This window comes from Apium graveolens, chromosome 6, assembly GCF_009905375.1.
Source record: "Apium graveolens cultivar Ventura chromosome 6, ASM990537v1, whole genome shotgun sequence".
NCBI classification, from domain to species: domain Eukaryota; kingdom Viridiplantae; phylum Streptophyta; class Magnoliopsida; order Apiales; family Apiaceae; genus Apium; species Apium graveolens.
Window position 1 is genome coordinate 81,730,059 of NC_133652.1, and position 14,611 is coordinate 81,744,669.

Consider the following 14,611-nt stretch of genomic DNA (forward strand, 5'->3'; position numbering starts at 1 on the left):
TATTTGGTCTGTTTCTCCACTTCATGCTTATATTCTTTGAACTTTTCAAAGGCTTCAGACTTGTGTTTCATCAAATACACATATCCGAATCTAGATCGATCATCTATGAAAGTAATGAAGTATGAAAATCCACCTATGGCTTGCATAGACATTGGTCCACATACATCTGTGTGTACCAATCCTAGCAAATCTGCAGTCCTCTCTCCATGTCCACTAAATGGAGATTTGGTCATTTTACCCAATAGACAAGACTCGCATGTAGGATATGATTCAAAATCAAAGGGGTCAAGTAACCCTTCCTTATGCAATGTCCGCAGTCTATTTTCACTAATATGACCAAGTCTGCAGTGCCACAAGAAAGTGAGATTTTCATCATCCCTTTTTCTTTTATTAGTTTGTTCAATCTGAAGTAAATTATGCTCTACGTCACATACATACAGACCATTACTTAAAGTACCACGTCCATAAAGAACATTATCTCTAAGAATAGAACATTCATTATTCTTAATAATAAATGAAAAACCATCCAAATCCAACATAGGAATAGAAACAATATTCCTCACAATAGAGGGAACGTAATAACAATTATTCAAAATAATAGTCTTGCCCGTAGGCATATGTAAACTAAATGATCCTACAGATATGGCGGCAACCCTTGCTCCATTTCCCATATGTAGAATCACCTCATCTTCTTCAAGAGTCCTACTTCCCTTTAGTCCCTACAACGAATTGCAAATATGAGAACCACAGGCGGTATCTAATACCCAAGTAAAAATTTGACTTAGTGACATATTAACTTCGATCATGAACATACCTGAATCAGAAGCGGTAGTCTCACTACCCTTCTTCTTCTTCAATTCTGCAAGGTAAACCTTGCAGTTCCTCTTCCAGTGCCCCACCTTGTTATAGTGAAAGCAAACAGCTTTGCTCTTGGGGTCTTCAGCTTTTGATGGAACCGACTTTTTCTCACATACTTTCCTCTTCTTGGAAGGGTTCTTCTTCCTTTTCTTAGGATTGGAACCTTGACCAACTAGAAGAACATAACTCTTCTTAGGGGAAAATTCGATTCCGCAGTCTTCAACATGTTATGGAGTTCAGGCAGGCTGACATCCAGCTTATTCATGTGAAAGTTCACAACAAACTGCGAGAACGAACCCGGAAGTGATTGCAAGACCAAGTCTTGGCTCAGCTCCCCATCCATGGCAAAACCAAGTTGTCCAAGACGTTCAATCAAATTGATCATCTTAAGTACATGGTCATTCAAAGATGATCCCTCAGACATCCTACAACCGAACAACTCCTTCGATATCTCATATCGAGCTGTCCTCCCTGCCACATCGTACAACTCTTGTAGATGCATAAGGATAGTGTGAGCATCCATATGCTCATGTTGCTTCTGTAGCTCAATGTTCATGGAAGCTAGCATGATGCATTGAGCAACATTTGCATCATCTATCCACTTACAATACACAACATGTTCATCATTATGTGCATCGCTAGCAGGTTCAGTAGGCTTAGGTAAGTCAAGCACATATTCCAGCTTCTCAACCCTGAGAACAATTCTCAAGTTTCGAAGCTAGTCAGCAAAATTAGGACCAGTCAACTTGTGAGCATCTAGTATACTCCGAAGTGATAGTGCAGAAGATATAACGTATATAGTAAATCTGTAAATGATGAACACATAACAACACTTAGCAAATTTTCAATTTCATTTCAAAACACTATATGATCTTTATTCATAAGTGGCTCCCACTAGTTTATCTAATTTATACAACCCCTAAGTGAAAATTAAGCATTCATAATGCTAGTGGGAATAGGGATCCTACATTCCATCACACAACCTCGGCTGTAGCACGAAACGTTATGTGATGTTCAATAGGCAGACAACTCTTATCAATTACATCTTATGTTATTCCCTAATAAAACTTTAGCCTCTTGAATAATTGAGTCACGACTGTAGCACGACAGACTCAATATTCTAAGTCAAGTCTAACCCAACATTTCGTACAATTGAATCAGTCTCCAACGACCCACGGCTGCAGCACGTAACGACCTTTAGATTCTAGTTCAATGCACACATCTCTATGTAATAGACAAGTATTTCTTATTTCGAAATCAAAGCCCTCGACTGTAGCACGAAACAACAATGATTCAAAAATAAGAACTACTTTCTACCATGTTGGAAGGCTTTGACCGACACAAGCCCGTTGTGTCATTGGCCAATTACTACTTGATATTATTTAATTTTAGAGGGATTATATTACGTTACAATCATAATCATATTATAAAAAGATTCTTCCTTTTAAATTAAATATTTCAAATCAATAATCGATAATCAGATGATTCCCAGATCGGGGGGAGCATTGTCAAGAGGCGTCACTTAATACCCCTTTCTTACAGATAGAAATCTGCTTTTGACAGAATCATCCTTTCTCTCAATACTGAAAATTCATATTTAATTACGTGTTTCATAAACACAAGAATCTCATGATTGTACTCATAATAATATTGTTAAGGCAAGAAATGATTCATATTCTAGATTTTCTAGAGCACGCCTTATATTGATTTAAGTTCACCTAAATCTATCATCGCATGGTAAACATAAGCATATATCTCGTATATATAAAAATAAATAAACAAGTAAGCATGCAAGCAATATCATGTCACACATTGATATAATGATGTATGAATTTATTATAGCATTTAAAAGCAATTAAAACAATTAAAACATGCTTTAAAACACTTTCGGGAATATAAACAGTTCAAAAATTTTATATAAAAAATATATGACCACTCCATTAGATCCGTCTCGGAAAAACGAATCCAACGATATATTGCATTCCCAAAACGGAGTTACGAAACTCCCAGAAAATCAAATTTAATGTGGGCAGTCGGGATGTAACGCATTACAGGAATGCGTTACAAGGGTTGTAACGCATTCCGGTAATGCGTTACAACACATTTGAGCCTTTAAAGCGTGTAACGCATTTCGTAAATGCGCGACACTGTGTAACGCATTCACGGAATGCGCGACACCCCCCCCCCCCCCGGAGACTGCGCTTCCCGCGCTAAGCACAACAGATGAGTTGATTTTTTTTTTAAACAGTCGCCGCCGTACACCATTGGAGGCCGTGCCTCCATCAATCAACATCAGTACTTTACTATAACATTCAGCACAGACTTTAATTCCAGCAGCATACAACATATATATATATATACATAACAGTTTACATATATATATATATATACATATTTAATTATGAATTTTAATTAAAACAACTTCAAAAAATCATAATAATTAATCTACACATCAGAAAATTATAAAAAAAGATACCCAGACGATCTACAACACTTGTAGAACCAAGATCTACAGTCAAAACAATTTTGAGAAATAATTTCTAATCAATCATAATTAATCCATGATATAACTTGCAAAAATCATAATAAATTTATACAAGATCATAAAATTCTGAAATTTTTATCACAGATCTATATGCATACAACCTAAGCTCTGATGCCATTGTAGGATTTTATACATCACAGAAGCATGGTAAAACATTTTCTTGATATAAAATCCATATAAACGCATACAAATCGTGAATAAATCGAGGGATCGATTATTAACCTTTAATAGCGATCCAAGAACGATGAACGGAGATCCCTAGCAGCTGCTCCTCAAGTGTGAAGCACTCCACCGGTATTCACCAAGAGATCAATGTGATGGATGAGGAAGGGGGTGGGAGAATTAGTTGCCTCCCTTTCTTTTATACTTTAGAATTAGGGTTTTTATTTGGGTTAAGGCAAATAGGGTTTATAATAGGATATTTATAGGCAAAATTTTCAGCTAAAATTTTTTCCATAAAATATTATTATTATTAACCCTTTAATTGATTATTCTTATTAACCAATTAACTAATAATTAAAACACCTTTTAATCATTAACCCCTTTTCTAAACACTTTAGAAAAATAATTCTCTCACTTGATTTAATTTCCAAAATTAAATTCTTAATTAATAATATTAATAACTTTTTTTAATTAATTTATAATTAATTAAATCTCATTTAATCAATTATTAAATTTTCTAATTAATTATTTATTTCACAAATAAATAATTACCAACCATTATTAATTAATTCCTCCACCATTAAAGCATTCTCTTTTATGGTGTGACCCTGTAGGTTCAATATTAAGCCGGTAGTAGAAATAAATAATAATAAAACTATTTTATCATTATTTATCATATTTATTCTACATCGTGAGGGATACTTTTCAGCATATGAATTCACTGCTCAGAATACCAAGAACCTATTTAGTGAATAGTTACCGTACAATTAATTCCTTCTACCCTGCAATGTCATGATTAAATACAAGGCATGGAACTCGTGTCAAGCCTATCTTATTTAATCATATGTTTTCCCATTTACTATGTGTAGTTCTAATTAATGTGAATTAGAAACTCCTTTCAAATTTCATTCACTCTGGCCAGATATTCCTGAACTAGCATAAGTGGATCAGCATTGAACATTCTCTTCCTTTCACTGGAAGAGGTAGATCCTTTATTGATCATACACTATCTTCGTGTACAAATTCCTATACCCATTAGAGCCCTTATTATTATCCCTAGAGACTAAGAACTAAACCAAAGTATAGTTCAGTGTACACAAGATGACTATGATGGCCTCAAGTCTAAGGATACTTGTACAACTATCACTATGTGAACATCTGCTGACACGTGAGTGAACTCCATCAGTTGTTCAGCTGTGTGAGTCATGTTCAGTGAACTTATTCTATAATAAGCACCTACATACTAGCTATAGTGTCACCACACAAATGTCTATGAGAACAAACATCCTTCATAATGAAGTAAGCATAGTATGTACCGATCTTTGCGGATTACTAATTACCAGTTAGTAATCCTACGACCAATAAATATTTAAGTTCAGAGTTATCATCTTTTAGGTCTCATTATTATGATCTCATCATAATCCATAAAAAGCTTTTCTCTAAACTATGGTATATCTTATTTAAACACTTAAATAGATAAAGCCCGTAATAAAACCAAAACAAGTCTTTTATTAATATCAATGAAATCAAAACAAATTATCTAAAATTTATTCCTAAATTATCATACATGATTGGACTTGGGACACATCTATTTCAAGAGTTGGACAGGGGCTACATTGTACCACTTTAAGATTTTCTTGATGTATGGGTGCAAGGGCGTGCCCACACCCAAGGAAATAAGTTTGGGGGTGAGCACCATCCTGGGAATCCTCAGATTTTCCATGATGAAGAGATTAGGCCTCATCTTGCGCAGAGGACGCGCCCAGATTCCCTCCATGTCATAGTACTTTATATTCCAGCCAATCTCCAATTCCGTGGCTGTGGAATTCATGCCAACACAAGCCAACTTATTCTCTCTCTTTCTCCAGACGTTCTTTTCTCTTTCAAGAAGATCCTCGAGCTCCCTCTAGTCAAAATCAAGTTCTACGTCTTCTGGTTCCCAGTGTTTAAGTGGAGTGTCAGATTTTTGATGGGAAATGGGATATTTTTCGGGATCAGGAGCTCTTTGTTCAAATTCACTCTCACTATGAGAAGACGACAATCGGAGCAGGTGACGCGTCATGAGAAGGAGACGCGTCCTCCTCAGAAACAATCACACGAGAAGGTGGTTGACTAGTTGTGGGGATAATCTCATCGTCGGACCAATCTTCGAAGGCTGACCTAGTATTGAGAATAGGAGTTTTTTTAAGCTTTAATTTTTTTTCTCATCTTGGAACTTATAGGGACGTGATCCATGGAGTCAGAACTAGAATCAGCCATGATCGAAGATTATGATGTAACTTTTGCTCCAGTTGAAAGACTTGAAGTAATAAGGATTTTTCTAGCATTTGTTGCACATTCAAATTTTAAAGTGTATCAAATGGATGTCAAGAGTGCCTTTCTGGATGGTGAGCTAGAAGAAGAAGTTTATGTGCAACAACCACCCGACTTTGAAGATCCAGAATTTCCAAATTTTGTGTACAAGTTACTCAAGGCTCTATATGGACTAAAACAGGCACCTAGAGCTTGGTATGACACATTGTCAGAATTCCTACTGAAGCATGGTTTTACTAGAGGTACTCTAGACAAGACTCTCTTCTACGTGAAACATGGTGGGGATATGATCCTAGTTCAAATCTATACGGATGATATCATTTTTGGTTCTACAAATGAGAAGCTTTGCCAAAGATTCTCTAAGCTTATGAAAAGTGAATATGAAATGAGTATGATTGGGGAATTAAGTTACTTTCTTGGACTTCAAGTCAGTCAAAGAAGTGATGGTATCTTCATCAGCCAAACTAAGTATGTCAAGGATTTATTAAAAAAGTTTGGTATGGTTGATTGTTCACCTGCATCTACACCTATGTCTACTGTAACAAAGTTGGATGAAGATAGAAGGGGCAAGAGTGTAGATATTTCAAGCTATAGAGGGATGATTGGATCATTGCTTTACTTAACTACAAGCAGACCAGACATCATGTTTGCTACATGTCTATGTGCAAGATTTCAAGCCAATCCAAAAGAATCACATTTGATGACTATAAAGAGGATTTTCAGATATTTGAAGGGAAGTCCAAACTTGGGATTATGGTATCCTAAATGAACTGGTTTTGAAGCTGTTGGTTACACAGATGCAGACTTTACTGGATGCAGGGTTGACATGAAGAGTACTAATGGAAGCCGTCAATTTCTTGGACAAAGACTTGTATTCTGGTATAGCAAGAAACAACAATATGTATCAACTTCTACAGCTGAGGCTGAATACATAGCTGCAGGAAGTTGTTGTGCTCAAGTGCTTTGGATTAGAAATCAGCTAATGGATTATGGCCTAGTGTTACACAAAATTCTTATCTTGTGTGACAATATTAGTGTTATATCTATAGTAGCTAATCCAGTTAATCATTCTAGAACAAAGCACATTGATGTAAGGTACTATTTTATTAGAGAATATGCTACAAATGGTACCATTGAGCTCATTTTTGTTCCAACAGAAAAATAATTAGCTGACATTTTTGCTAAACCTTTTGATGAAGCAAATTTCACTAGACTTGTAGGTGAAATTGGAATGCTTAATTATTCATCCTAAGGCAAGAACTCAGCTAATGTTTTGCAGCAGATTAATTTCTAATAAATCAATATTTATTTGATTTAAATTGGAAATTAACTGAAATATGAATTATAAATATTTCAGAAATCTCTGCATATTTATTTTTCAAAATAGTTGTTAATTTACATCCTTAATATGTAAAATTAACACAAGACATAATTACAATGGTCCAAAGTATATAGAGTACTGAGTTCTCGATAAGTCTAATTGACTTCTCGACAAGTCATTTTAGGACTTCTCGAGTGAGTTCTCGATAAGTCAATTTATTGACTTCTCGAGTGACTTCTCGATAGGCTTAAATATGACTTATCGATAAGTCCTTGTAGAGTTCTCTAGTAGTGTTCATTCACAGAGTTCTCTACAAGTACAATTTTTGACTTATCAATAACTCAGAACTGAAATAATTTAATTTAATAAATTATTTTGGTAAAATACTTTTGGAAAATTTATTCTAATTTTATTTTGAATTTATTCAAATAAAGGTTGGAATTAATTTAGTCCATTTTTGGACAAACTGGGTATTTATTTGACATCTCGATAAGTCAATTTTTAGTTCTCTATAAGAGCAATTTAAAATGACTTCTCGATATGTCTTTTATTTCCTAAAATGACTTCTCGATAAACAAATTCTAAACGTCTATTTTTGAGTTCTCGACAAGTCATTTTCTTTTACTATAAATACCCAGACTTCTTGATACATATACATACTTACAATTTTTGAGATCTCAAGTGACCCAGCCTTTCAAGCAAAAACCGATTTCTCTCTCGTTTTTACTCCTTTCTCAAAAATTCTTCTTACCCATTCTCACTCACTAAACTACAATGACACAAAACAATGTTAGAGCAACTATCCCAGAGAAAGGAACAAACTATTTGGCTTTTACCGATGTTAACCAAGCCCCTGATAGTTTCAAGGGGTTTGTGAAATTTCTGTCAGAATCTTATATTGTTGGAGCCTTGACTGCTAATCTAGTGTTGTACATGGATGTGTTGCATGAGTTTTGGACTACAGTTGTGGTAAGGACTATGATGAATGATAATTCTGTATCTATGGTGGTGACTTGCTCAATTGGAGGACAACGAATTGAGTTTAATGAGCAAGATGTGAACCTATCTTTGGGTTTACCCACTGCAAATCTGGTGGAGGTGCCAACTCCTGATGAATTGACCGAGTTTATGGATTTCATCAACTATGGTGGAAGAATCAACTTGTCAAGTCTGAACATAACAAATCTAAGGATGGAGTGGTCATTTATCTTTGATTCTGTGGTGAGAGCCTTCACATGCAGGAAAACAGGATATGGCAACATTTCAAGTGTTGTGCAAAAGTTGGTGTATTTAATTGCCCACAACAGACACTTGAATGTTGGTCTGTTGATCCTAGAAGAACTTGCAACCAGGCTAACAATGCCCCTGACAGCTAGAGATAAGGAATTTTTCTTTCCTAGATTTATTATGTCCACTTTAAATAATAAAATAGCAAACATACACTTATTGAATGGTGTAGATAATATAAAAATAGGCAATTATAAGTAAGTGTCCAAAATAATATTTGGTTCACTTACAACAAAGAATAAGGTAAATGTAAGTCTAAAAATCACTTCATTAATGTTGGAGAGGTTTAGGACTTACCCTTACACTATGCCTGACATGAGATCTAACATACAATCTAGCACAGCTATAATCCCTGAACTTATGGAAGTACAAACACAGGAACACCCACAGGGATCTTCCCAAGCTGCAACCATTCTTTCAAAACCTCTAGAAGCTAGGCAACCAACTATCTCATCTTCTCAAAAGGATGAGGTGAGTAAAAAGAAGAGAAATGGGGTACCCTTACCAGTTATAGCTGAGAGTGGTGAGGATATAGTTGAAACTGAGTAACCTCTGGTCAAGAGATCCAAAAGAAGTAAGAAAACTGAGCTGACCACTCAAGCTACCTCTGCATCCTCCCAACAGGATGCAGTTGTAAAAGCACCCAGTATTAAGTCTACACATCATGCACCTGAAGCAATTCAAGTGTATGGTAGGAGAAATAAGGATGGCACACACTATGAGAGCACATCTCTTAAAGCTCCCTCATCTATTTAGATGGAGCTGCCAACACTCTTATCTGAGCAACACTCTCTCAAATCTCAAATTTTTTCCTCACCAAATGCACTTGAACTCAATTATCAAGTGCAAGCTCACTCAAGTGACTTGGCTCAAGAAGCCTTGTTCACCACCCAGACACTACATTTAGATGGTGAGAGGCTACTAGCTGGGGTAGACCTTGATGACACCATAAAAAATATGGAGGATTCATCAGTTTTTACTGAAGACCCTATGGATGTCTCTAATGCACCTTCATGTGCAAAAAAGTCTTCACAAGCTGAAAGGTTTGAGGGTAATACTCCTGAGGGGGAGCTATATAAATCCTCTCCAATTCAATTGGAGGTTCCTCATGTAGGAAAAACTCCCCTCAAAACCCTACCAAAAATTGTCTTGGCAGTTAATGCTAGGAGTACAATTGCCAATGATCCTGTCATAGGGGAGGCAAGTATAGCACATTCAGGTGTCAGTGTGTTGCAAGATACACAAGGGTTTGAGACTGGTGTACATGGCAGTAACCCAGTCAAATCCCCTCCAATTTAATTGAAGGTTCCCACACCTAGTGAGGAACAACAACTAGCCATAAACATAGAGCAATTTTTGAGTAAAACTGTGACTCAAGTCACAGGTGTTTCTGAACCATCTACTTCACAACCTCAACAACCTCACCTTCTCTCTCAGTGGCTGTAAGAATCTGGCTCTCAACCAACTTTTGTAGATGATCTATTAGTTAAGCAGATTTCTGGACTTGCCAATATATCTCAACATCTACTCACTTCTGACATGAGCAATCAAGACTATCAAACCATCATGCTCACCTACAATAAAGATGTTGAAAAATAAAAGGAGAAGATTGTGAATGATAAAGAACATGATGGTAATTTGGATGTGGTTATCCCAAGATTTTGTATTGGATATGGATCAAGTCTTGGCCAGATTCAGGGAAGAGTATGTTACAATCCTTGGAAGCAATGAAAAGGCCTTGACTCCATAAGAAGTGTATGATGCAGTCACTGAAGTGCACAAAGCTCAGCTCAAGGCTTTTCACCTTTTTGGTAAAGCTCTTGAAGTCAAAATGACTGGTAATGAGGATAAAATCAGGAAGCTGGTGAATGATAAGATGGATGAAATTATACCATCTCAAGTATAGATCACCTCAAAGTTCAAGCATTTTGCTGATTAGATGTCAAGGATGGATCTTACTACACTAGAGAAGGAAGTCAAAAATCTTAAACAATCTTTCATCAATCTCCATACAATGGTCCAGCAGCAAATCACTCATTCTAATGACACTAAGGTCAAGCTGGATCAACTTCACAGAACAGATATGAGCCTTCAGTTTTGCTAATGGAAGGCATCAAACATGTTGTAGACGAAACATTTGGCACATCTACTAGCTCTTTTCAGCCTGGCTCCATCTCCACAAACCTACAAATTCAATCTCTACAAGGCCAAGTGTCAGCACTGCAACACTCTCACTCTTCTCTCACTGCATAAGTTCAAGCCTTGACATCTCTTGTCAAGAGCCAACAAATAGACATCCAAAACCTGGTGGACTCTCATAAGCATCTTCAAATACAGAATTCTATAGCTTTGGGAGCCATCATGGGAAAACTCAACATACCTTTACCTTCTCTACCTGAATAGGTAAGGCCTGAAATTCCTACTCCCATTCTCATGCATGCCAACAAGACTAAGGGGGAGATAGAGGCTAGGCTAGCACAATTAAGATCATCTACTCAACATGTCCAAGGTGCTGAAAAGAGCTTAAGTCAAGAAGCTGATATTGGAATGAAGAGACTTTTTAAAACAGCTAAGGGTCCCAGGCTAAGCAGGGAATTTGATGAATTGCTTAAGGCACTCATGGCTTCTCTCAATAACAATTTCTTCACCCATATGAATGCCTTGGATAGGACAATAAACTCAATAAGGGTGATCTTGGTGACAAGAGATAACTTCAAGGAAAGAAGGATAGTGGTCAACATCAATGACTCGGGGGTAGACAGATGTAACGGCCTCCAGACCCGGGGTATAAGTCTGGGGGTTACGAGCTAATCACCAAACCTGTACAAGCTTATTAATAAATAATAAGGAAACTAAACTAAACCCCTTAATCACTACCAGGACCTTTTTAGCTTGAAGTATGAAAATAAGAACCACTAACTACTTTTATTACAAACCAACATTTAAAATCTCACAAACTTTCTTTATTACAAACCATTATCTAATTCATTTTAAACTAAGTTCAGCTTTTATTCAAACACACACACACACTATCTATCAACACTCCACCTGCTCGGGCAACTCAAAGCTTTCTTCCTTGATTGGGATCAACACCTTGGGTATAAGAGGATCCCGAGACTTGACCCGCTACTTTACCACTTGTGTCCTAACGGGTTTCATATTCCTTCTTAACTGAAAATAATAAGGTGAATAACAACAAAAAGGGGTGAGCCAAAAATTGCTCAACAAGTCTACAAAAATATACACAATGTTAAAGCAATATAACTGAATCCGTATCCCGGGTATATCTGCAAAAATATGACCTCATAAGAATCAAAAGAAGGCCATTGCTGGCGAATACAAACGAACTACACTGGACTCAAGTTCGCAGCTATACCCTGCTGATCAGCCAGGATACAGTGCAAATCTATATCTCACTATATAGATCCCGTCGGGCACCCATGCACTACGGCCCATCTCAAGGATCCGGTTATGTCCCGGTCCTTAGGATTAAGTAAACTTAATCCCCAAAAGTAATATTATCCAGTCCCTATAATAGCAACCGGAATAAATCGGTATGCTTTGATATATCCTAATCACCAGAATATATCAATAATTGTGAGTAACAATTGGAATATGAATAATAAATTCAAACGAAAAGAATAATTCAAGAAGTGAAATGAAATATGAATAAGAGAATTAAAAGAGTGCAATTGTAATAATAATCTGAAGAGAATATCACTATTCTGGAAAATAGAATAGAGGAGAAACTTGCCTTCTGTGTGACTTACTGCAATTAAATCACTTCCGTCTATTCCCTACTTGACCTGCCTTGCTGGCTTAGTTTCTGTTAGCAAAATAGACTGGTTAATTCATTTTGTACTTCAATTTGCATCTTGCATCGACTTCATTTTGTTCTTATTATCTACCCATACGCTTATAACCAACTCGAATATTACATATAAGCAAGTAAGACTCGATTAACCATATAATACACATAAGCACATAATCATTTTTATAGTTAAAATAATTTTTAGAATCGAAATCGACTCGCAGATTGCTCCGCTGATCACCTTCTGCTTCATTTCCCATTTTTCCGGAATTTTCCGAACTCGTCTTGGCACGCATTTCGACTGATAATCAAACAATCAATAGAGTCAACTAATTTCGAGAAGAAATTAGGTCTTCATATTATTTTTAGGGAAAAGAATTCATTTTTCTGAGTCAACAGGCTTTCGTTTCGCTCAAATCGGACTAACGGTTGAATTATTATCAATTAAACACTGATAATTCAATTTATTATTCAATATAAATAATTATTGCTAATTTTTAAATCCAAAATAATTTTTAAATAATTATTTAAGAAAAATCAAAGTCAAAAATAATTTTTTATAATTTTTGGAGTTAAAATGAAGAAGTTATGATTTATCAAAAATTATGTGACTAATTATCGAAATAATTAATCACTTTTTTAAATATTTAATAAATAAATAGCTAATAAATAATTAATAGATAATTATTTACTAATTTAAAATAATTAATCCCTAATTATTAGGATTAATCACAATTTATTACAAATATTTACAACTCATCGTTATTTATTCGATTAGATCGATTATTTATAAATAAATAATCGATATTATTAACTGGTACGTTAATTATTAAACAATTGAGTCATTATTCGAATCATAATCCAACTCAACAATCAATTACTCGTATAAATACGAGTTACGCACTATTCTCGAATACTACCGAACTAATATATTATTATTGGAATTTAAACGATTCGTTAATAAATTAATTATCGGTATTTAATTATACGATACGAACAATTACTGCAATATTATTCGAATAACTAACGCTCGAATAATAATTCTCATTATCGAATCACTACTCGTATAAATACGAGTTACTCATAATATTTACTAATTATCGGATCATTAATCGTATAATTTAATCCTTATTTATTAATTAATTACCTAACTATTAATTAATTACCTAATTATTACTTAATTAGATAACTAATAAACAATTAGATAAATAATTAAATAATTAATTAAATAATTAAATTCCAATTTATAAATTAATAAAATAATTCAGAAATTAATAATACTATTTTTCAGAATTTAGAACGGATTTTTAATTGATTTATAGAATTAATTAAAACTAATTTCTAATTTATAAAATAAAAGTAAATAATTAGAAACTCAGAAACAGTTTCTGAAAAATGAAGTTGAGGTTGGGTGGATCAAAACCGGGTTTGCAATAAAATAAACGGGTCGGATCCGGGTCGTTCCCGGGTTGCTCAAGAACAGTCCTGGCTGCCCAGAACCCGACGCCGGCGGGGATTTTCCGGCGGAAATCCGGTGAACCAAAACAACGTCCAAACACCACGGTTCCAAGCTGGTTTTGCTTCGTTCTTCACCGACAACACCACATGGACGTCCTCCTCTTTCCTTCGTCCTTCCCCCGTCACGGCTTCGCCACCAACCGAGCCGGAAACGAAAAAACGCGGCGGCGGCGTCAAAATCCGGCGAGCTCGCAAACGGAAGCCAAACTTGATGAAACCGGTACGGTTCGATCAGGAATTTAACGATCTACACCACTACAACATCAAAATCCTCTAACAACTAACCAAAACCAAAACCCGAATTCAAGAAATTAAACCCGAAAAACGAAATTAAAATCGATTACACAAACAGCAAAAACAGTTACATAATTGAAAACTACGAATCACAGGCTTCAAAACGGGTACTCACATGACTGATTTGGACTCCAGAATCACCTTCAAATTCAGCTTTGATTCTGCTGCTCTGTTCTTCACCAAACCCTAATCCCCCTTTTTCTTTTTATTTTTCTGATTTTTAATTATAATTAACTGATTTAATTAATGATAAATCAGGTATTTATATATATGAAAATAATACCCCTAAATAAAATTAAGGGTCTAATTACACTCCTAATAAAAATATTTGGCCCCAATTTTTATAATTTTTGGGTATTAATATTAAAATTTTAAATATTTAATAAATACAAAATAAATGTCAAAAATTCCCAAAAATTGTGAATATTACAAAAATGCAAAGAAAAATGATATATGATAATTTCATGATCATATAAAAATAAAAATGTGATTTTTGTGGGGT